The sequence below is a fragment of the Chinchilla lanigera genome, unplaced genomic scaffold (genome assembly GCF_000276665.1).
Source record: "Chinchilla lanigera isolate Chin_1 unplaced genomic scaffold, ChiLan1.0 scaffold00013, whole genome shotgun sequence".
Taxonomy (NCBI): domain Eukaryota; kingdom Metazoa; phylum Chordata; class Mammalia; order Rodentia; family Chinchillidae; genus Chinchilla; species Chinchilla lanigera.
In genome coordinates this window covers 26924885-26945986 of record NW_004955414.1, presented here as the reverse complement: position 1 = coordinate 26945986, position 21102 = coordinate 26924885, and the positions used below count along the sequence as shown (strand labels likewise).

General features: G+C 47.1%; 1 protein-coding gene across 1 annotated transcript in view; it reads left to right on the top strand.

Annotated features, from left to right (window-relative positions):
• Window positions 1-21102, top strand: part of Galnt18 (polypeptide N-acetylgalactosaminyltransferase 18) — a 333981-nt gene that overhangs the window by 200050 nt on the left and 112829 nt on the right. The window lies entirely within an intron of this gene.

The following is a 21102-nucleotide window of genomic DNA, read 5'->3' as shown; positions in this document are numbered from 1 at the left end:
TTGTGCCCTATAAAGATAAAATAGAAGAAAACTTGGTCAAAAAGGTCTAGGAGGCTAAAAAGACTAAAAAAAAAAAGCCAAATATTTCCAGAAAAGACAACAAAAAATGGCCTAAAGACATCACAAACTCCAATAAGACTCCAGCCTTCACAGCCTCAGATTTGCAAAGGTAAAAGACTTTGCTTTAAAAAAAAGGGCCACAGAGCACCATGTTCCAAAATGGTAGTGGTCTGAAAAAAGTTGTGCCTCGAAATTTAGTTCATAGGTACTTGATCCCTACAGCCAAGGGGGAAAAAAGCCTGGCTACCACTCTAGTTGGTGACAGACCTTGGCCTCATTCACATGGTGCTGATTTTAGGTCCATACATAATGCAAACGTTGTGGGGTCAAGAAGACTTCCACCTAGATTTCAGAAAAAGGTCTTGGAGGCCAGGCAGTGTACCCCTGAGAGGGCAGTGTGTAAACCTGTGAGTCCAAAGCCACAGGTACAGTAGAAACCCCAAAAGTTTTAAAAAGCCAAAAATATAGATTGTCCAAAAAAAAATGCAAGAAGGGAGCATAACTGGCCCAAAAGAAAAGCCATGAGAGCAACAACCACCACCAGTGCCATAGGGGAGGAGCCACCCAAGCTTTTTGGAATTCACAACTTGTCACAGGTTGCCAGGAATGCTAAAAGTGAAACTGAGATTTAATGTTTGCACTTCTGGATTTGGGTTTTGCTTTGTTCCCATTTCTTGCTATCCCCGTCTATAATTTTGTCTTGTTTACTTTTCTCTCATTGCTGAGACAAAATACCTGACACCCAAAATTAAGGAAGAAAAGGTTTATTTAGCTCCCAGTTTGTGGAGGTTTCAGTCCATACTCAGCTGGCTCCAAAGCAGATGGCACATGGCACAGGGTAACTGTTTATGGTAACAGAAAACAGAAAAAGCAACAAGAGCAAAAAGGGGGTGTCTTGGTTACTTTTCTCTCATTGCTGAGACAAAATACCAAGGCCCAAAATTGAGGAAGGAAAGGCTTATTTAGCTTACAGTTTGTGGAGGTTTCAGTCCATACTTGGCTGGCTCCAAGGCAGAAGATAGCAAAGTAACAAGAGCAAAGAGGGGAGTGGCAGCGCATGCAAGCCTCTTTCCTTCCCTTATATTGTAAGAAGGCTACCCCTACCCAGGGGGCGGCACTCACATAGTTAACCTTCTAAATTTCTCACATTGACACAATGAACAGCATCCCAGAGCAGGAAGGGCATGTCCTTTGCACCCCAGTCACTTAGCCAAACCTCTAGACTCCCCAAGTTGACACAATGTATCAACCATAACAGAGGGAATGGCAGCAAGCAGCCTCTTTCCCTCCCTTAGATTGTAAGCAAACTACTGGCCCCAGGGTGGCCAATGCACAACTCATACCCATAATTCCAACACTAGACCATGAATCAATCACAAACTCTAGAAGCCCACCCCATGACTGCATGAGGCTTTGAGGGCACATCCAGACACAAACCATAACAAACTTTTAAAATAAAAATGTCTATCTTGTACCATTAAATGTTAAAAGTATTTAACTTTGTTTTCATTTATACAGGGGCTTGCAACTAAGAGTTTGCCTTGAGTAGACTTTTCAACAATGCTAAAACTGTTAAGACTTTGACAGCTCTTAGAGATAAACTAAATGCCTTTTGCATAACAATGTACATGACTCTTTAGGGGCCAAGGGTGGAATGCTATGGTTTGTGTCTAGATGTACCCCCAAAGCCTTGTGTGATCATAAGCCTTTTTTAGAAGTGGGTGGATGTAGAGTGTGTGACACTGGGATTGATTCTTGGTCCGATGCTAGGACCAAGGGCACTAAGATTAAGGGTGTGGATGATACCTACCCTAAGCATCCTGAATAAGATATAAGGGATAGAAAGACCTGTGGTTGTCTGTTGCTTACTTTAGTACCTTCTCTCCACCATGAACTGTTTCTTCTCTTCAACACCTGTCTGCCACACCACCCTGCCTTAGAGCTAGCCGATTCTGGACTAAAACCTCTACACACTGTGAGCCAACTAAACCTTTTTTCCTTTAACTTTGGGTATTAGGTATTTTGTCTCAGCAATGAAAAAGTAACTAACATACCAAGTCACCAGCCCCCTTCTCTAGGACTAAGTATGCCTGCAAGCTTGTCTCTGTTGTCAAATTTCATTTGGCTTCAAAATAAGAACTAATGCAGAGAATCAAGAAAAACAAAGTTGTTTGTCAAGTGTTCCTGACCAGAGTTGCTCAGGCATGAGGCTGAGAAATTGGCTGAAGTGATTTTATTTTCTCTCAAAGGAACACTCAAGGTTGTTTTTTAGTCTTTCTGAAGAGTTCCCACAGTCTTAGCTGGCCAATGGCTGCCTTGGAACCTGCATGCATCGTATTTCTATGACATCTGAGACTGGCAGTTCTTGAATTTCTGATTTCAGTGGGGCAGGGAAAACACATCCCATGCTCTTGCTTTGCAGTTATTAGATAAGTGAGTCCACGGGTGCATGGATACATGGGGTGGGGGGAGCATACCTGAGTGGAGGGGCTAAGGGAATGGATTTAATCTCTCCCATTCCATGGTGTAGGTATTTCGAACCTGTTTCACAGAGGAAAGAACTAAGGGTCAGAGGAGTTAAAAGAGTTGCTAAACTTCTCACTGAAAGATGGTGGCAGAGCTGGGGCTTAATCCCATATCTCCCAACTCCAAGTTCCTTCTTATATTTCCTATGATACTTTTTTTTTAACTGCCTGCCTTGCACCTAGAAACAACTTCCCAAGGCCTTTGAAGAACTATTTATACAAATAGGTGTCTCAGAGGAGTCCCAAACTTTCATTCAGCACATGTTTATTGATCATTATATAAGCAGAATTCTAAGGTAGCCTCTCAAGATTCCTAGTCCCAGGTGCACACATACTTTTCCCACTTATTTAGTAAATATTAATCAGGATACAGCTGTGATGGGACTCTGCTGATTTAATTAAGATCCTCAGTCAGATGAGTGGGCCTCACCTGATCACATGACCCTTTTGGAAGCCAGGTTTTCATCCGCTGGTGGCATACGGGAAAGTCAGAGATGTGCTCTGAAAGCAGGCTGATGTCCATCCATGCTGTGAACTGCCAGCAGGGGCCACATGGCAGGGAGCAGTGGGAAGCCTATAGATGTTGAGCACAGACCTGGCTGGCAGCTGGCAGGAAAGCAGGGATATCAGTCCTTCCTCTGCAAGGAGGTGAGCTGGGGAATAACCAGAACCCTGGAGGATGAAGCTGCGCCCCAGATGAGAGCTACAGGCCTGGTCAAGATGTGATTCCAGCTCAGTGAAACCCTGAGCAGAGAATCCAGCTGTGCCATGCCTGGCCTAATGACTTAGAGAAACTGTGAGAATAAAGTTGAGTGGTATTTTATTAGCCAGCACTGGAAAACTAATATACAGTCTACAGCAGGGGTGGCGAACCTACAGAATGTATGTTGTTTTTCTTTTAAGATAAAAAATGTTAAGGTATGAGGTTTTTTTCTAAACTAAAACCTCAATATTCAAGTTTAATTATAATGTTGGCACTTTGTGATAAATAAGTGGGTTTGGGGGTGCAGTTTGGGCACTCAGGCTATAAACAGTTTGCCATCACTGGCCTGTAGCATGCCAGGTCCATGTACTCTGCTCTTGGAGTTTGAGACTGATGTGCTTGCTTGCTGTTCTTACAGAGATTACAGTCTGGTATGGGGGACAGACGAGAAATAAATTATTACAGTGCATGAAAAATGTCTTAACAGATATGAACTAAATGATACAAAGTAAGTCAAAGGGGCAGGGCACTTCAGGTTAGGTGAAGGGAAGCCTATCTGAGCTGGAGGGGCCGGAAGGAGGGAGCCGTGTAGAGAGCACAGGAAAGCATTCCTGGTAGAGGGAACAGCACATGCACAGTGCCTCGGGGGAGAGAGAGCCCGCCATGCTCTCAGGGCCACAGGAAGTTAAGTGTGGCTACAGGGTGGTAAGAAAGGGTGGATGGCTTGAGACGGTGCTGGAGAATCAGGCCGGGACCATCATACGGGCCCTTGTAGAAGATTGCTCTCAGTGCTACAAGCACTGGTGAGCTTTAAGCACAGAAAGGGCTCATCTGATTGGCATTTTGGAAGCTCGCGGCAGCTCTGTGGTGGGTGGTGCAGGTGTGGGTAAGCGTGGCTGTAGAGAAACCTTTCAGGTGACTAGTGCAGCGTTTCAGACAGGGCTCTGACTGTGGTGCTGTAGGAGGAGAGGAGTGGGCGGGCTGGAGAGCTGTTTTACTTGCTGATGATTTGGACATAGGGATGAAGGGAGGAAAGAATTGAAGATGCAGCTCAGGTTGCTGGCTTGAGTGGCAGTGGTGTTTGCTGAGGCGGGCAGGACAGTACGTGGGTGAATAGATTTGGGGAGTAAGTTTGAGAGTTAAGTGCTGGCCGTGCTGACTGTGGCCTGCCTGGGAGACCTTGGTGGAGAGGTCTGAGAGGGACATTTGTGCAGACAGGACTGCTGAGCAGGTGAAGGGGCTGGGCTTACAAGGGTCAGGACTTGCTAAGCCTAGCTCACTCCGTGATCATCCCCTAGAAGAATGGCAGAACACCCTGCTGTCCACGCAGCAAAGCTTTAAGGAGCCGAAGCCCGGAGCTCTGAAGTAGCTGTCCTTCCTGGTCTCCCTCTGCTCCCACACTGGAGGCCAGGGTGCAGCCACAGACCCAGAGTGAACGGTTCAGAAGGTGGTGCTCTGATGTGAAATCAACACCTCAGCTAGTTACTTCAGTGGTTCTGGCCTAGTAGCAAGGTGTATTAAGCACCAAATTATATAAACCTGAAATTGCAGTCTAATACTGTTAAAAGGCCTGAGGGAGCTGGAGAAGAATGAATGTGAACAAGGAATATCTGTAGGATGATCAAATCTGTGATTAAAATCACCTCCCAGGATCAGATGGCCTCTAGGGAGAGCGTTGGGAGCCTCTGAATCCTAATGCGGCCTCCACAGCTCTGGGAGAAGGTGGGGTCAGTCAGGGGCTTCTTCCCCAGGGCTGCTCGGTGCAGCGGGGGTGGCATGGAAAGCGCTTCTCAGTGGATCCTGAGCCCTGGGCTCAGGAGGTGCAACAACCACGTCAGACATCTAAGTCCCCGTGACGGGGCTGGCCCTGGCTTCTCCAGCTTTGCCTTGGAGCTGTGTCCCCAGCAGCAGACCCTGAGACATGGATTCAGTTGCCTGTAGTTAAGGAAGCTCAAGATACACCAGCAGGGTGGGGAAATCAGACAAGGAAAGGATACAAGCAGTGAGAACTGTCAGGGCCATGGGGGCAGGTGGAGCTTAATCCTATGGGGAGACTGGGGAACGGGTCTAAAGCACATGCCTCAAGTCCGCCCCACTGAGGATCTGAGTATTTACATGCCGGTTCCGTTTAGTCACGGGTTCAACACTGCTTGCAAGGGCTCTTAATTTCTAGCACTTTGGCTTTCCAACTGGGGGAACAGAGCAGCTTTTTGTAGTTTTGCATAAAGCTTGTGCAATTTGATATGGTGGTGATGGGGGACCACATTTGAAGGGAGGAAACTACAAGATGCTGGGTAGGACACCAATTGCATTTGTTATAAGGGCCATGGTGCATACGTTTTGGATAGTTTTTAAAACTACATTTCTAAAAGCCTTGTGATATCAACTCTATGTAAATGTAATGAGGCCAGTGTAAGGCACGGTGGAGCATCTGCAGTAGGCTGAGCCTGTCACCCGGGTCAGGCAAGTCCCAGGGGAGAGCATCTCCAGCCTGCAGTACTCAGGGACCTGGGACTCCATTGGTTGATGTCTCTGTCCAGCAGGTCTATCTGAGGGACAGAGTTCCTGCAGGGAGCTGGAGCTTAGCTTACATAGACTTTCTCAGTCCGAGGTAGGGAGCCGAGATCCAAGGCTTCAACAGCTTTGCAGCACAATCCCATACTGACATGGATCAGTCAAGGGTAAGATTCAGTTTCTGGAGAAAACTGGAAAGTTCTAGTAGGGCTCAGGACCTAACCAAGAGTGGTCTCACGTTAGTTCCAAGGGTGTGAATGAGACAACTAAGGTAGAGCCAGCCTTGTATGATCTGGATACAACTTGGAGTTGTGGGAAGGAAGCTGCAGCTTGGCTGGCACAGTGTCGAGAGTGCTCCCTTCACACCCACACACCAGCCTAGAGCCCTGTGTGGCACAGCGGACACATTGGCACACACCCAGGTCCCCTTTCCTGGCCAGTCCATCTGTCCCCCAGGTGCAGTGAGTGTTCCTGGCCAGAAGCTCAAAGCTGCACCAGTCTCCTGGACATTGCTGTTCCTGAGCTGCCTCACCTGGGATGCCTGGGAGATCATCCCCCACCCTGCTGTGCCAGAGCCAGTTGAACCCTGACTGCAGTGGGTGCTGGTTGTGAAAGTCATGCCTTGTCTCAGATGGAAGACCTGAGGTGCTGTTCACCCTCCAGAGCTCCCTGTGGAGCCAGACTTAGCCTCTTCCCCGCCCTGCCTCCTTCTTCTCTCCCTGGAGGGAAGTACCCACAGGCCTCCCTCAGCGAACCCAAGGTTCTCCCCTTAGGCTCACTTTGGGAGAACCAATCTAAGACCGTCCTGTGCCAGAACAAGAGAGCAGTGCCTGGCCGAGAAGGGCGACCCAGCATCCAGTTTCTCTGGGACTGTGGGACTCTCAGTGCTGGAATAGAGACTGTTTAGAGCAAAGCAGGGAGGTTGCCCTGCAGTAAGGGTCTCCATTAGAATGGATGGTGTCCCTTGTCTAAGTCCAGAGCTGTTCTGACTTCCATGGCAGCTGCAGAGAACCGGGGAAACATGTCTTCCTGACACTGAACGGAGCAAAGGCTGGTCTCTCAAGCCTCTTGCTGGGTGTAGGGATGCCAGCTCTGGCCTGGGAGATCATGACCCACGGGCAGATGTCAGTGAAATAGAAGGAACTGGACCCCAAGACAAGACAAAGGGAGAAAGACGAAAGCAAGTAGATGAAAAGATTGAGGGACATGACTTAGGATAGGTAGAGGGAGCTGAGGCAACACAACGTGCAGGTCCTTGAACCCCCTAAGGGTTTTTTATGGGAAGGCTATAAGACCATAAGCCTAAATGACCTGTGGTTTTCCTGGGCTGTTCCCCCTATGTTTTGCTGATTCGATAGTTCTTGGCACACCTGGAGGCAATGCAGTGCCAGGCCAGGGCTCGGTGACTTTCACAAAACCCAGCAGGCAGATGCCAAGGAGGGTGCGAGCTGTTGTGTAGCTCCCTCTGTATAATGCAGAGGGCTTGTGAAATAGCATCTCAGGGTGCCCACACCCTGGTTAAATAAGGGGCACCTGACTTGCTCCTCTGGCATGTCAGGCACTGCTGTGTTTCTGCAGTGACCGTAAGGCAGCAGTCAGGGGCTACCAGCTCGGAGCCATAAAATTAGACAAATAGCAGTCGTTTAATGGAGAGTCTACACACAGGAGAAACGGCCTCTTGATGTGCATATTATCTGCAGCAAAGCAGAGCAAACTTACTCGCGTGTCATTGAAAACTGCAGGGGTGAGAAATCTTGAGAAAGTTTTAGCAGGCAAAGGATGGAACGTGGAAATTAATTATACAGCGCCCATGATTGCTCACTTAAGTAAAAATGCCACTGATTGTCTCACTATTTCTTTGCTCTCTGTCTTGTTGAATATAATGAATGTAAAAATGTGGTTTTAGGGTTTTCCTAGGTTCGCTTTTGGACTCCCTTCTACAGCCCCCTGTTTGCCATGGGATCAGATGGCCAGGGTCCTGACAGGAAGCAAATGGCCTACTTGAGTTAGATCATCTGAGCGGAGTTTAAGGAAGAGGCATTTTAGCTGCATGTGGTCAGGCATACCAATAATCCCAGCACTCTGGGATGCTGAGGCAAGAGCAACACAAGTCCAAGCCCCAGCTGGGCAGCCTGGTTGGCAATTTAGCAGCTTAGTGAGATCTTATCTGAAAATTTTAAACAAGGCTTTGGATGTAGCTCAGTGTTCCACAGGGAGCTGCCTCTCATGACTGGGGAGACACAGAGTTGGGCAGGGGTGGGCAGGGGTGGGCAGAGAGGACAAGGAGAATTTTCTGGGGACAGGCTTTACCCAAGGAGCCTCACCTCAGTGGGCTGGGGACTTAGCCTGTGGTAAAGGCAGAGAGCCGACCTGCCCAGACCTATGTCAGAATGGCGTCCTGAGCTCTTTCTGGGACTTGCCCTTTAGCCAGGCCGGACTGTAGGAAGCAGGGGCTTTGATTCTGCAGCCTGCTGAGCCTGCCCCTGGGAGAGTAAGAGTGCAGACTATTTGGGGCCCTCGGACTCTGGGAAACTGAAGCTGACCTTCCTCCCCAGAAGCTGAGGCTGCCAACCCTTTGGGCACTCAGGGGAGGGCATTCTGGGCCTCCAAGCCAGCAGCTGGCACAGGCTGTAAGGAATCTGAGTGTCTCCAGCCTTGCTGCCCTCCCTACAGCAAAAGGATGGGCTCTGCTGGCAGTGTTTGAAGGAAATGCTGGTCCCACCTGCAGCCTGGGTTCCCAGAGTTGTATGAATGACATCTTCCTAAAATGCGTGTGTGCACCTCAGTGCCTCAGCAACAGGTCAGACAGGCATGCTAGTGATTAGGAGGCAGATGTGTTTGTGGACCACGGCTGTCTTGCTCTTGAGAAGCCATCTGCATTCATGGGCCAGCCTGTAGGACAGTTGAGGAACTGAGCTTTTTACTGACTAAACTCAAGTGACTCCTTTGTAGAGTCTACCCCATGTCCTTGGTCACACATATCTGTCCCATGACCTCCCAGAGCCCATGGGGGTTCCAGAAGCTGTGGAAAGTGACTGAGCCACGGTGTCCTGTGGCACATCAGATCAGTGTTAGACCATAGCAGAGTTACATCTCTAGGGTGTGAGGGTGCTGGCCCCACCAGCACCTACAGAACATGAGCAGGTGGCTTCTCTTCATTTATACAGGAATTGTTTAACTAGACAAGTAGGAATCACAACAGGGGACCCCAAAGAGAGGGTGCCTCTCAAGGAAGGAGTTTAATTTCATGCACTTATGCCTCCGCCATTTGAAGCACCTCCTTTGTGTGTCTTTTCCAAAGAGCTCTTGGGTGCTCGGTGATCTGTTGATTGAAAGGAGCGTCCCTATAGGCCAGATGGAAGCAGACGCTTTATTAATTTATGTGATTCTCTGGATATGTTTTTGTGTATTCTCTGACCAGCTACTTTTTAAATATATCCTCTGACCTGATGCCTCAGGAAGAGGGCCAAGTCTCAGACACGAGCTCTCCCATCTGGCATTTGGGATATGCTTGTACAAGGAGTGAATGTCTAGGGATGGGGCTTCATTCCATGCATCTAGCCGACACCGGGGTGTTCTTCTCTGGTCTCCTCCTCTCTTTGCTCCTTTGCTGGTTTACTCATGATGCTCACCAAGTCACAAAGGGACTTGGTCCCTTTCCTTTAGCCTTGTAAACCTCTGTTTGGACATGTTCCTTCTTCCAACTATGCCCTGTTCTTACATTGACTAAGTTCAGTGGCCAAATAAAGTTCTGTGCCCTCCTTGTCCTGTAGTGCTTTCTGACTGTGTCTGCAGTAATAGAGGTCATGGGAATATCTCCTCTTCTGTCCCATAAATCATCTTGCAGCACTGGCTAGCTACATCATGCAGCTGACTTTGAGAAAGCTCCGCAGTGCTATTTCTGAATAATAATAAATGAAGCCAAAGCCCAGTGGCCTTTGCTATTTATCTCTGGTTCTACAGAGCAGAGATGTGTGTGCCAAAGGGGTGCACGTTCTGTCTCAGTAGTGGCAAATCTCTCGGGAAGGTAGCCTCCTTAGCTGCCTTCTCACTGTAGAAGTTCCCTGGTCTGTTTCCTCCAGGGATAATTTGCTAATCTGAGTGGGGGATGCTTTCAGCTGTTCAGCCCCAGTCTGTCAGAAAGCTACGTGATTACAAAGCAGGGTGGCTATTGCTGGCTGCCAGCCCATAAAGCCACCCCATGCAGCCCTCCCCAGCCCCTCCCCTTGGCCCGGTCACCTTGCCTCAGCCCGTTCCATGTAGAGAATTCCAATTTGTTCCCATGTCAGGAGTTTGGGAATCTATCTGTTCAGCAGTTTGGCTCAGCAGTTTGGCTTTGAGCGTGTCTCCCCCTGACTGTGATTGGATTCTTCTTCTGCTTATGCTTTTGGAAGCTGTCCTAGGTTAGTGTCTCTCCCTGGTACAACCAACCCTAGAACACTCAGCTCAGCACAACACCCCCACGGGCAACATTCCTCCTGCACTCACCCTCTTGCAAAGGACCCAAGTCCCACACCTATAGGCTTTGGCCTGCCTGAAAAGGACAACAGTGGGATACCCGCTGGCCAAGGAGCTGACCCCGGGCTGGATTTGCCTTTGAGAGCTTTTATGCCATTTTGTTCCTCTGCATTTTATCTCAGGTGCTCCCCTCCCCCAAGTATTCTGATGATCATATTGGTTTTCATGGTTGTGATTCCAGAACATGGCTTTGGCTGTATTGTTTCAGTAACCTTCCCAAGTTTTATGACGTTTAACCCTATGGCCCACTTGTGTTCAATTTTGCCTTTATTGTACTGCTGTGGCAACTGAAATGAACGGTCTCTTCCTTTCCCCATGGCCAGAATTGCATATAGATATTAGACCATTTCTGTAAGTGACTTTGAACATAGAAATAGAACTGGAACTATCAGTGGTTTTGTAGTATTTACTAGCTCTTAGTGCATTTAGTATAAAAAAGCCAGCCCTATGGAATATTTCAACCTCTAACTGTAATTTGGTAGTTGTCCCCAGGCACCAAAATAGGAAGTCAGAAAGGTACAATAAATGGCTGAGGCCAGTCATTGTGATAGACTCATGCCTTGTGGGAACTGTGGACTTCATGACAATCATCTTCCTACCTAACGAAAAAATTTTACACCCCAACTTCGGCAGCCTCCGACCCAGCTTACATGCATGGCCCAAAGGGGCTACTCAGTAAACAGTGTTTATATTTGTAAAAGGCAGTGGACTGTTGGCTCAGATGTAATTTTTATTATTGTGAAAATGTAAGCTATACAGCTGTTCACAATAAGAAAGTCCTATCAGGTGTGGTCACATATACCTGTAACCCTGGCTATTCAGGAGACTGAGGCAGGAGGATTCCAAGATCAAGGGCAGCCTGAGTTCTGTTCCAAAATTTTAAAAAAGAGCCAGAGATGCAACTCAGTGCTTCTGGGTTCAATCCCTAGTACCTCAAAAAAAAAAAAAAAAAAGTCACAATGGGGAGCCATACTGTGGGGAAAAGTTTACCCACTAGTGTCTCGTAGGGACTTTTATGCCTTTCCAGTAGAAATGTTATAGAATGAGATACAGTACTAGGCTTCTGGTTGGGCAAGACGGTGGATGATCTGTTTGTTGTCCAGCTCCATGGTGAAGGTGCTAAAGATCAGGTGAGGACATGAGTAAGGTTGCCTGCATGGAGAAAGCTAGATATGTTGGCTCTAAACACAGGATGAAAGGGACACACCCCCCCGTAGGCGAAAGCCACATTTCTTCCTTGCCAAGGCAAATTCTTATCCATCACTACTTGATTCATCTTGACTTTCCTTTGCTCTCAGGAGATGTCCGCATCTTCTCTTCCCTCTGATAGCTCCCAGGCATTAAAAAGACATTTTCCCACCTTGCGGATGAGATGAAAGGGCCCTCCAGAGGGCCTCCGCTATAGCTTGCATTCAATGCTTCCCTCTAATTTTCCTGAGGAGAGAATATTCTCCTTTCCTATGTGCTGCAGACCTCTGAGATTTGTCCCCCCAACAAAAAGCCCTCTAGCTTCTAAAGAGTTCTCTTTGTGCTAAGTCTCAAAAGCCCACAGGGGACTTGAGGAACAAGTGCCACAGTGTCACATGCAGCAGAGTCCTTCCTCATGCTGGAAACCTGTCCCGTGCTCATCTCTGTCACCCCCTTGCTTCCAGGCTGCTGTTTAAATTCACTTTGAAAGGATGAACCTCAGAGCTCTCTGTGGAGGAGATAAGCATTTGTCTTATGAACCATAAATAAGTTATGTCAGATGAACAATTAAATACAGTTAGAACAAAACCAAGTGATTAGTGGTTGCCTTGCAAGTCCCTTTTGTACATAGAAATCTAAAAGGAAGAAAAGGGAGCGAATAAGAGCTGGTCCCCCATCTCCACCTTTCTCTGATGCCCTAACTGCACCCCACACACCACTTCCCACAGTCCAGCACAGAGCAGGTGGAAATAAGAGTGAGGGCCAGCACCTTCAGCCTGCCACTGCCTGTGCTGGGGCCAAAAGTGTCCAACCGCAGAATGAGGCTCTCATTCATGGTTCTCTAAGGAACAGGGAGCCTTGGCCACCTGCCATGGACTCACAGGTAGAGGGTCCTGGGCAAAGCAGTGCTGTGGCTTAGTCTGTTCCCTAGCAACCAGTGGGACTCTCCCATGCTGTGTCCTCTGGGATAGGCCATGGGCAGGCCAGTGGCTGGGAGGAGGGTCAGCGGCTGCTGAGGCCTGGATTAGGTGTGGCCATTGAAACCATAGCTGGTGGAGGCACTAGGGTACATACGGTCAGGGTCTGTGCCAGTCTGGGGTGAGGAGAGCCTGGGAAGGTTGGGGTCAAGGGGACATCAAGGTTGAGATGAAGGCAGAGTTAGGCTGAGGTTAGATAAGGTAAGGTCCTCTTTGAATGAGAATATGGTTGTGGGCAGTTGGGTTTGGGTGAAGCTGTGGTTCAGACACAGCTGACCATTTCCTTGGGCGTGACTCTCTTTGTAACAAAGACTGCTTGGTCCACTCCCCTGGGTGCTGTCTGGCCCCTGGGCTCCTTTGGGATTGGGACTCACGTGTATATCAGCTCCTGTGCCTGTCTCTCCTGCCTTCCTGAATTTCTTGGGTGCGTGCTCTCCCGCAGGAGGCTGCAAGAAGAAAAGCACCTGCAGTCAGATCTAGCTAATGCTCCCGCTTGTCTTGCCCACCTGCCAGTGGATGTGTCAGGCGGCAGCACGGAGGCTGGGGCTCCCCTGGGGAGCCGCGATCAATGCTGTCCCAGTGCCTGCCGCAGAGATAATTGGTTCCAGGTTGTGCTTGGCCTCTGCTCCTCTTGCTACTCACTCCTTTCTAGAAGAAAAAGGCTGTTTTGTGGGAGCCTGTGAGGAGTGGGCGTTCTTTCCTCCTGCTGCCAGGCATAGCTAATCTTCCGCCTCCTCTCTGGGCACCAGCTCCTTGGAAGAGACTGGAAGTGGTGGCAGTGTCATCGGTTTCCAGATCCTGACAACTGGAGTCCGCTGTCCTCTGGGACAGCCACTGGCAGCAGGGCCGGGTTCTGTCCCTGACACCCACAAAACTGGCCTGAGGGACAGTGAGCAGCCCCGGCCCCTTCAGCAGCATTGAAAGCATCGCATCTTGCAAACCGTGGACCATCACACTTTCCCACACTGGGCAGGGCGAGGCTCCGGATAGCAGTCCTCAGAATCCACTGAACAGCTGAGAAGTGGCACAGGCACAGCTCAGGGGAGTTGAAGCTGCTGTCTTCTAGGCAAGCTGTCTTCCCAAAGCCTCTCTCCACCATGGCAGGAGGACAAGGGAGGAGGGGGGATGGCCTGGACCAAGACCCTATAGGGACTTCCATAAGGAGGAATTCCAGAGAGAGAGAAATATGATCTGACCTCACAAGATGACACATGAGGGTGGTTAAAGACCTGGGATTATTCAGCTTCTAGAAAGGAAGACTCAGGATGCCCAAAGCAACATACAAATCAGGAAGGGTGGCTCATAGCAGGGCTCCCCAGGGCAAAACTTGGAACTAATTGGTAGAAATGACTATAAGCCAGATTTATTTTTTTCTATTTTTCTCTCAGTCAGAGCCATTTAATAGAATGAGCTGCTTTGTGAGGTAAGGACTTCCCCATGTCAGGAGCTAATCAAGCAGAGCAGGGATCCCATCTCAGAAATATGGTTTGGGGAATTCACACAGTGATAAAGGGCGAGGTAAGCTATTCTAGGCCCTTCTTGGAGGAGGCTCTGAGAGGACGAGGTACAAGGTCAAGTGTGCCTGCCTTTCTGCAACCTTCCCATGGTCTGGGCCCTGCTTCTTTCCATGTCGCTGACCTATCATTCCCTCCACTGCACCCACGGTCACTGTCATCCTTCTGCCCTGAAGAGAGTGCAATTCTTTTGAGATGACCACCTTTCTTTTCCTGTTCTGGGACTCGCTGTCCTCAGGGGAATGCCTGGGGCAGGGAAGAGGGCAGAGGAAAGAGGGGAACATCCACCTCCCAGGGCTTCTGCTAACTGTGCAGATAAACAAGCATCGCGCCCCTGTCAGAGCCCACAGGGACACCTGCGGCTCCTTGTCAGATGCCAGCGGCATGACGAGAGACCAAGGCGCTTTCCTGATTCTGCCTGTAGCTGCTGTTTCTGCCTGCAGCTACCAGGCATATGTAGTAGGATGTCACAGTTCAACTTTGGAAAAGTGCTGGGATTTAATGTTCCCCAAAGAGATCTTAGGCCTCTGGTGCTCCCCATGAAGAGGAGGAGTTAGGCCCTGAGATAGTGAGATTTAGGGACAGAAAGCCAGGCCATGTAAAATCCACATCTGCAAGTGCTGTGGCCAATGTCTTGGACCTCACATAACTCCAGGTACCGAGCAGAGGCCCATGGGCACCTTGACAAAAGTTGACTGTTATTTTGTTTTCCATTGCTGGAAGTTCTACTCAGCACAGCCGTGGATCAGAGGCAACCACCCACCTCCACAGCCTGGTTCAGTAAGATACGAGCGGTTTATGATTCAAGAGAAACTGTCATCATGGATTAAAACATGTCTACGCCCCCAATGACAATAGCTATTTTTCCCAAGAGTATTAGATGTGTTGCTTACATTTCATAGATGAAGGGAAAAGAAATGTAATTCCACCAGGCTAGATCATTTAAAGCAATCTACGTTCCATAAACATGCTGAAAGGTAGTGTTCCCAAGGTGATAAAAAATAAACCGTGATTGTACAGTTCTTCTGTTGCCTTACTCTTTGCTTTTCAGCCTTTCGGCCTTTACGTGGAGAATTCTGTAGCACTCATCTGTGATTACTCTGATTTCATTCAGTACATAAGCCCATTTCATACTGTCTGCTTTAGTATGTGCTATTTCTCTAACTGGGAGGATGCACTTACCTTTGTCCATCTAGCACATTTCTCATCCTTTCCGGTCCACCTGAAATGTCACCTCTTGTGCAAAGCTTTCCCTTCTTCTCAGTGAGAGTTACTTGTCAGTCTCCTTAGCTATGTGCTCTCACCTATATGGTAGCACCCACCATTTAGAATGGAACCTATTTATCATTGTCACATCTACCTTCCATTCGGACGGGAACTGCTAGAGACCAGGAATTGTGTCTTCACTGTGTAGATCATCTGTCTCTTCAGTTCTTAGCACAGTGCCTGGAATATAATAGGTTCTCCATAAAAAGCTCACTGGATATGCTCTTTCTGCCATAAGTAAAACAATGTCGGCCATTTTGAGTGATTTGGCCCCTTTCATTCACTACTTTAAATGATGATTTTACTATTAATATGTAAAAGTGAAATGTTGGATTAAAGTGGCAGAAGAAGGGGATATTCTCTAATAGAGGGACTCCAGCTTTCCTGTTCCCAAAAGGCATGTTTTATCTCTGGGATGTGAGAGGAGGGCCTAAATGGATCCCTCAGCCCCTGCCCACACCATAAGAGGCAGCACTGTGGGACTGACTTCCAAGGCAGGGCATTGGCAACAGGTAGCCTGATGGCACCACGCCACACTAAACCACGAAATCACAGTTCAGTAGGTCTGAATCCTCCTAAAGACCAGTCTTGTGTGAGTGTGTGTGTGTCTGTGTGTCTGTGTGTGTCTGTGTCTGTGTGTATTTGCTCAACATTTAGGAAAGGAAGTAAGTTTTCAGTACCATGAGTTCCTGGGCCTGGAATGTCTGAGATGGATCATGATTCCTTGATTTTCTTCTGGGTTTGCAAGGAATCCAAAAGCATCCTTTTTATCTTCCTCCGTAAGGCTTGCATTCTCAGACTAGGTCAGACAGGGATCGTTTTAGAAGCTTAACCAGGCAAGTTGTGCCCTCCATGACTTGAATCCAGACTTCCCCTCTGGCCTTATCGCATGGCTGCCCTCGTGGATCCTGTATCTAAAAACAGTCTCTTTTCCTGCTCTAGTCTTCTATCAGCCATTAAAGAGTGTGGTTGTTCCTCTCCTGGCACTGGAGCCAAGTTTCTTTCCAGTTTGAGGAAATTTAATGCTTCTTAGATGAGTAATTCAGTGGTGTATACTCTTGACCAAGTTCTAGTAGAAAGGGACTGACAAGCACTAGGACAAGAGCCAGATGCCACTCCACAAGCACCCAGCCATCCAAGGCCTAGACACCTGCTCCACAGCCATCCAGCCAATTATAGTCTAGCCAGAATGGCCTGATAGCAGTACAGATCATCCCGATTTAATATCAAAGACAGGAGTGAGAAGCATTTTAAGAATGGAAATGGGATCCAAGGTCACAGACCAAGGACTACTACCAGGTACTGAGCACAGTGAAATGAATCCTCAGTCTATCTCCTGATACTCATCATCATGGGCCTCATCCTGAATCCCTCTCTTCCTCTCTGCTCCTTGTATCTCAGTGAAGCCAGGCTCTGGGATAGGGAGAAAGATGCTAGTAGAAATGTTTCCAACTTGCTTGTTGGCTGCTTACCTTTGTAAGCCAAGTACTTGTTTTCCCATGTGACCAAGGCCCCTGACCTCCAGTCCAGGTAGATGGACCATTCTTTTTGCTGGAGAGTCTGCTGAATTTGTAACTGTTGTTGGATGCCAACCTCCTGGGTTGAGATCCATGCCATACCTACCCTGGGTATACCGGAAGACCTATTGTGCTTCCCTGGCACTGACCAAAGGCCAGGACCTCCAGCCCTTCTGCTGCCAGGCTCCCTTGAAGCCACATGTCCCTAGTTCATCTTTGCTGTCCTTTCTGTTTCTGGGACCTAACTGGACCACCTGTCCCAGGCCAATGGACCTATCTTACTTCAAGCTCTATCTCTTCCCCTATGAGCTGCCTAAGGACCAGTGTATGCAGTTTGATTTCTGTTTCCTCTCTTGTGCACTTGAGTTTAGGGAACAGCTGTAGAGTTTCCAATTTCATGTCTGTCAAATTCTATCTTGTGCAATTTGGCCTATGGCTCCCTCTTGCTAAAACTGTTTTTTATATCTTTTGCCATTTCCCCCGCCTTCTTGTCAGTCACATAGATGAATGAATGTAATTTCCCTATCTTTCAGCTATCCAGACAAAAACATAACATATTAAAGATAAAGCCTTTGGCTTGCTGCTAGAAAAATCTCCATTTTGATGTTGAACCATAATCAATCCTTTTGGACGTGGTCATTCAATCAGTGACTATTTCACTTGATTATGTAAGCATCCAGCACCAAAGTTTCCAGCATCTAATCCAGATGGTTCAAAATGGTAGCTTTCTGGCACAATTTTTGTTTGGTCTCCAGCACATTATTTTTAAAATGTTGTATTCATATGAAAATCAGAAAATTTCTAACCAAAATATTCAGGTTTCTGGCTTCTCTTGAAAAATTCTCAATTTCAATCAGCTGGAATTGGGTGACAAATATGCTTTGCTAAGGCTGAATGTTTATACACTGTTAAAATTCGTACATTGAAACCTAATTTCTAGTGTAATGGTTTTATGAGATGGGTTTTGAGGAGATGACTGGACTGTGCCCTTATAAAAGGGACCCTCACCCTATTGCCATTGTAAAGTCACCATCAGTTAGGAACTCGATCTTGGACTTCCCAGCCTCCAGAACCATGAGAGATGATTTCTTGTTTGTAAGTCACTCCATCTACGATAGTCTGTGATAGCAACCAAGAGAAATTAAGACACCTTTGTTAGACAACATATGCATTCTCTGGCCCCTGATTGTTTTATTTATTTCTATCACTTTGAGTTTGCAACCTTCCTAAAGAAAATGAAAGGAGACTTTATCCCATGATCAGTATATTATTTATCAATTGTGATTATCTGATGTCATCTTAACCTAACCAATCTTAACAAGTTATATCAATAAATACTTACTATGACACACAATTTTTGAGAACCAGGAATGTCTGAATGGGGAGGGTGCATTAAAGTTCTTTTGGGATACAGTCATCTGAATCATTGATTGGGCTGGAGGATTTATATAGATCTTTTCTCATGCCATGGCAGCTACTTCATCCAGAGTGATCCAAGAAAAAGTGACCAAACTGCAATGTTTTCATGACCTTGTCTCAGAAGTGATCCACTGTCCTATGAATCTGATTGCAACTGAATTGCAAGCATGTGCAGCCAGAATGCTGCAAACACAATCAAGGAAAGAATTGAGTTTGTGAACTAAGGTACCACATATAGCAAGTGCTTGATAAATGTTACTTACAATAGCACTAGCTAACACATATTGAGCACTTAGTATCTGCCAGCCCTTTTGGAAGAGCTTTTTCTAAAGTTAAAGCATGAATTAACTCTAGCACAACTTTGTGAAGTAGCTTTACAATGGCAAACAAAAATACCACACATCTAGGATTTGGAGGCAGATGTATTTACGTTGACAAGCACTGATCTAGATCATTCCCAAAATATCAGGTGCTGATATCCAGTGGTCTAGGGCTTATATGAGATAAGCAAACAAGAAGTATAGAGGCAAAATAGCTTGTCAGTTGGGGACTGGTTTATACAATGGGCATCATAGTAACCAGCTATGCATCACAGTGACCAGCCACTTCTAAGAGACAGGAGCAACTAGATCTTGCACAGGAACTATTACCTGGGCAACTAACAAACTGAAGTATACTGACTGGGGGTGGGGGTCATTTTCTGTTACAGTTTCTCTTATTATTCTCATTTTATGACTTAGAGCACACATCCCGTGAGGCAGAGCCAACTGCTTGAGTTCACACACTAGAAAGTGGGGTATGGGACTTCAACCCTGCAGTGTGGCTCCAGAAATCTGTCCATGTAGTCACTACATTACAATAACCTCCAAAGTTTTGAACTGTTATGGTTTGTTATTATAATGTGTTAATACTATCCCTTTGTTATTGCAGACTGATCAGGCCTGCAATCTCCCACATGAGCGGACGGGCGAAGGCTCAAATAAATGAGTCAATTGGTATGATTTTAGCACTCCAGGTGGTTCAAAACCCTCTAACAGAATCAATATTCTCTGGGGGCTAAGAGGAAGATCTTCTCTGGGAGGCTGGTATTTATTTAATTATCACAACAAGGGAGGGGAATACTGAAGAAAGGGGGGAACCCCTCAAGAACTTCTCCAAGTAAGGCATTATGTTAATTTAGGAGAACTATGTTATCTCCAGGAAGGTCTTCACCCAGGAGTAAGATGCCTGCAGCTACAGTCTTCATCTGGTTAATTTGGGTTGGAGCCAGATGTCCTTAGCTGTGGCTTTGTCCTATCTTTTGAGGCTTCATAGCATCACCTGCCACTACATGCCTCAGTGGGGATCAGTGACTCACAGAGGTTTGCTTACTATGAGTCTGTTGCCCATCTCCAGATAAGGGGCCTAGGCCTTGGACAAACTCATAAGTAAACATGGAATGCCAATTGGTTAGTATTAAATCCTGCTCAGAGGTGCTTCATAGTGGTCTCCATCATCATCATCATCATCATAATCATTATTATTATACCTATTATAATAATATTATTATTATTACTTACATGTACCCCTGGCCCAAAGTACTAGCAAGATTGTTTAGGAAAAAAACATAATCTGTTCACTGAATTGTTCTGATAAAAATCCTTGGAACCACTATTTTGTGATTCAGGTACTCAAAACACACCCCTTTCCAACCTTACTCCTTGCTCTTTCCATTAACAAGGTCCTCCCACAATTGGCTCTCAGGGGCTGTCTAATTTTGGGTTGCTATAACAAAATACACAGACTGAGCAGCTGAAGTAACAGGCATGGATTTTTCTCAGTTCTGCAGGTTGGCAGGATGAGCTCAGGGTGCCAGCATGGTCCATTTCTGGGCAGGGCCCTGTTCCTGGTTGCAGAGTGTTGATATCTCAGTGTATCCTGAAAAGAGAGAGGGAGCAAGCTCCTTTGTGACTCTAGGCACTATCTCCTTCATGACAGCTCCAGACTCATGACTCCCCATAGCCCTCCACCCCATTACCACCACGTTAAGGGATAGGTTTCCAACATATGAAGAGGGTGGACCCAGACTTTCAGTCCACAGCAGTCCTTTCTTCAGGGTTGGCGCCTTCCTCTCTTCAGCTTCAGCTCATCCTGACCCCGGGGCTTCTACAGCACCACTCACTCTCTGGCCATTTTCAGCATATTCGCAAATGCTACTTTCCTACGCTTGAGACATCTTTCTTTCTCTCCTAAGAAACCTCACCTGTGCTCGTGCTAAATCTCACTGTCTTAGTGTGAGTAATCCTTTCCCTATTGATGAGCTAAACAGCATGTGTTCATGTGGTTTTCCAGCCCTTCCACTTACGTATTCATTCAGTGATACGATCTTCAGTACATCTTGGTGCCCTGGTTATGACTGGGCAGACTGCAGATCCTTGAGGTTGATGGCACTTTCTGCATGCTCATTTTCAGCAGGCCAGTTCACTGTCCAAGACTTAAGCGTCAGTGCCTGGGTTCAAATTCTGGGCCTGCCCTTTGTAATCTGGAGACTTTCCCTGGGGCCTTTGAGTACTTTGGTTTTCTCACCTTTAAAAGAAAGGGCATAAAAGTGCCTTCCCTGTAAGTTTGTTATGTGGAATAAGTCAAATAGTTTATGAAAAGTGCTTAGGAAGTGCTCAGTCCTTGCTCACAAGCTGGTTTTATCTCATCCTCCATGTCAGCCCACTGTCCAGGGAGCCATGCTATGATTTCCAAGATTTAGAGAGCAAGTACAGTGGGCCTAGATGAACACACCTGGGAGAAAGACGTATCCAGATTTGAATCCAGCCTGCTACTTGATAAGTATGCAACCTCAGACACGTTGCTTGACACTTCAGCTTTCTCATCTATAAAACCCAAATACCAATAGCTCCTCTCAGGGTT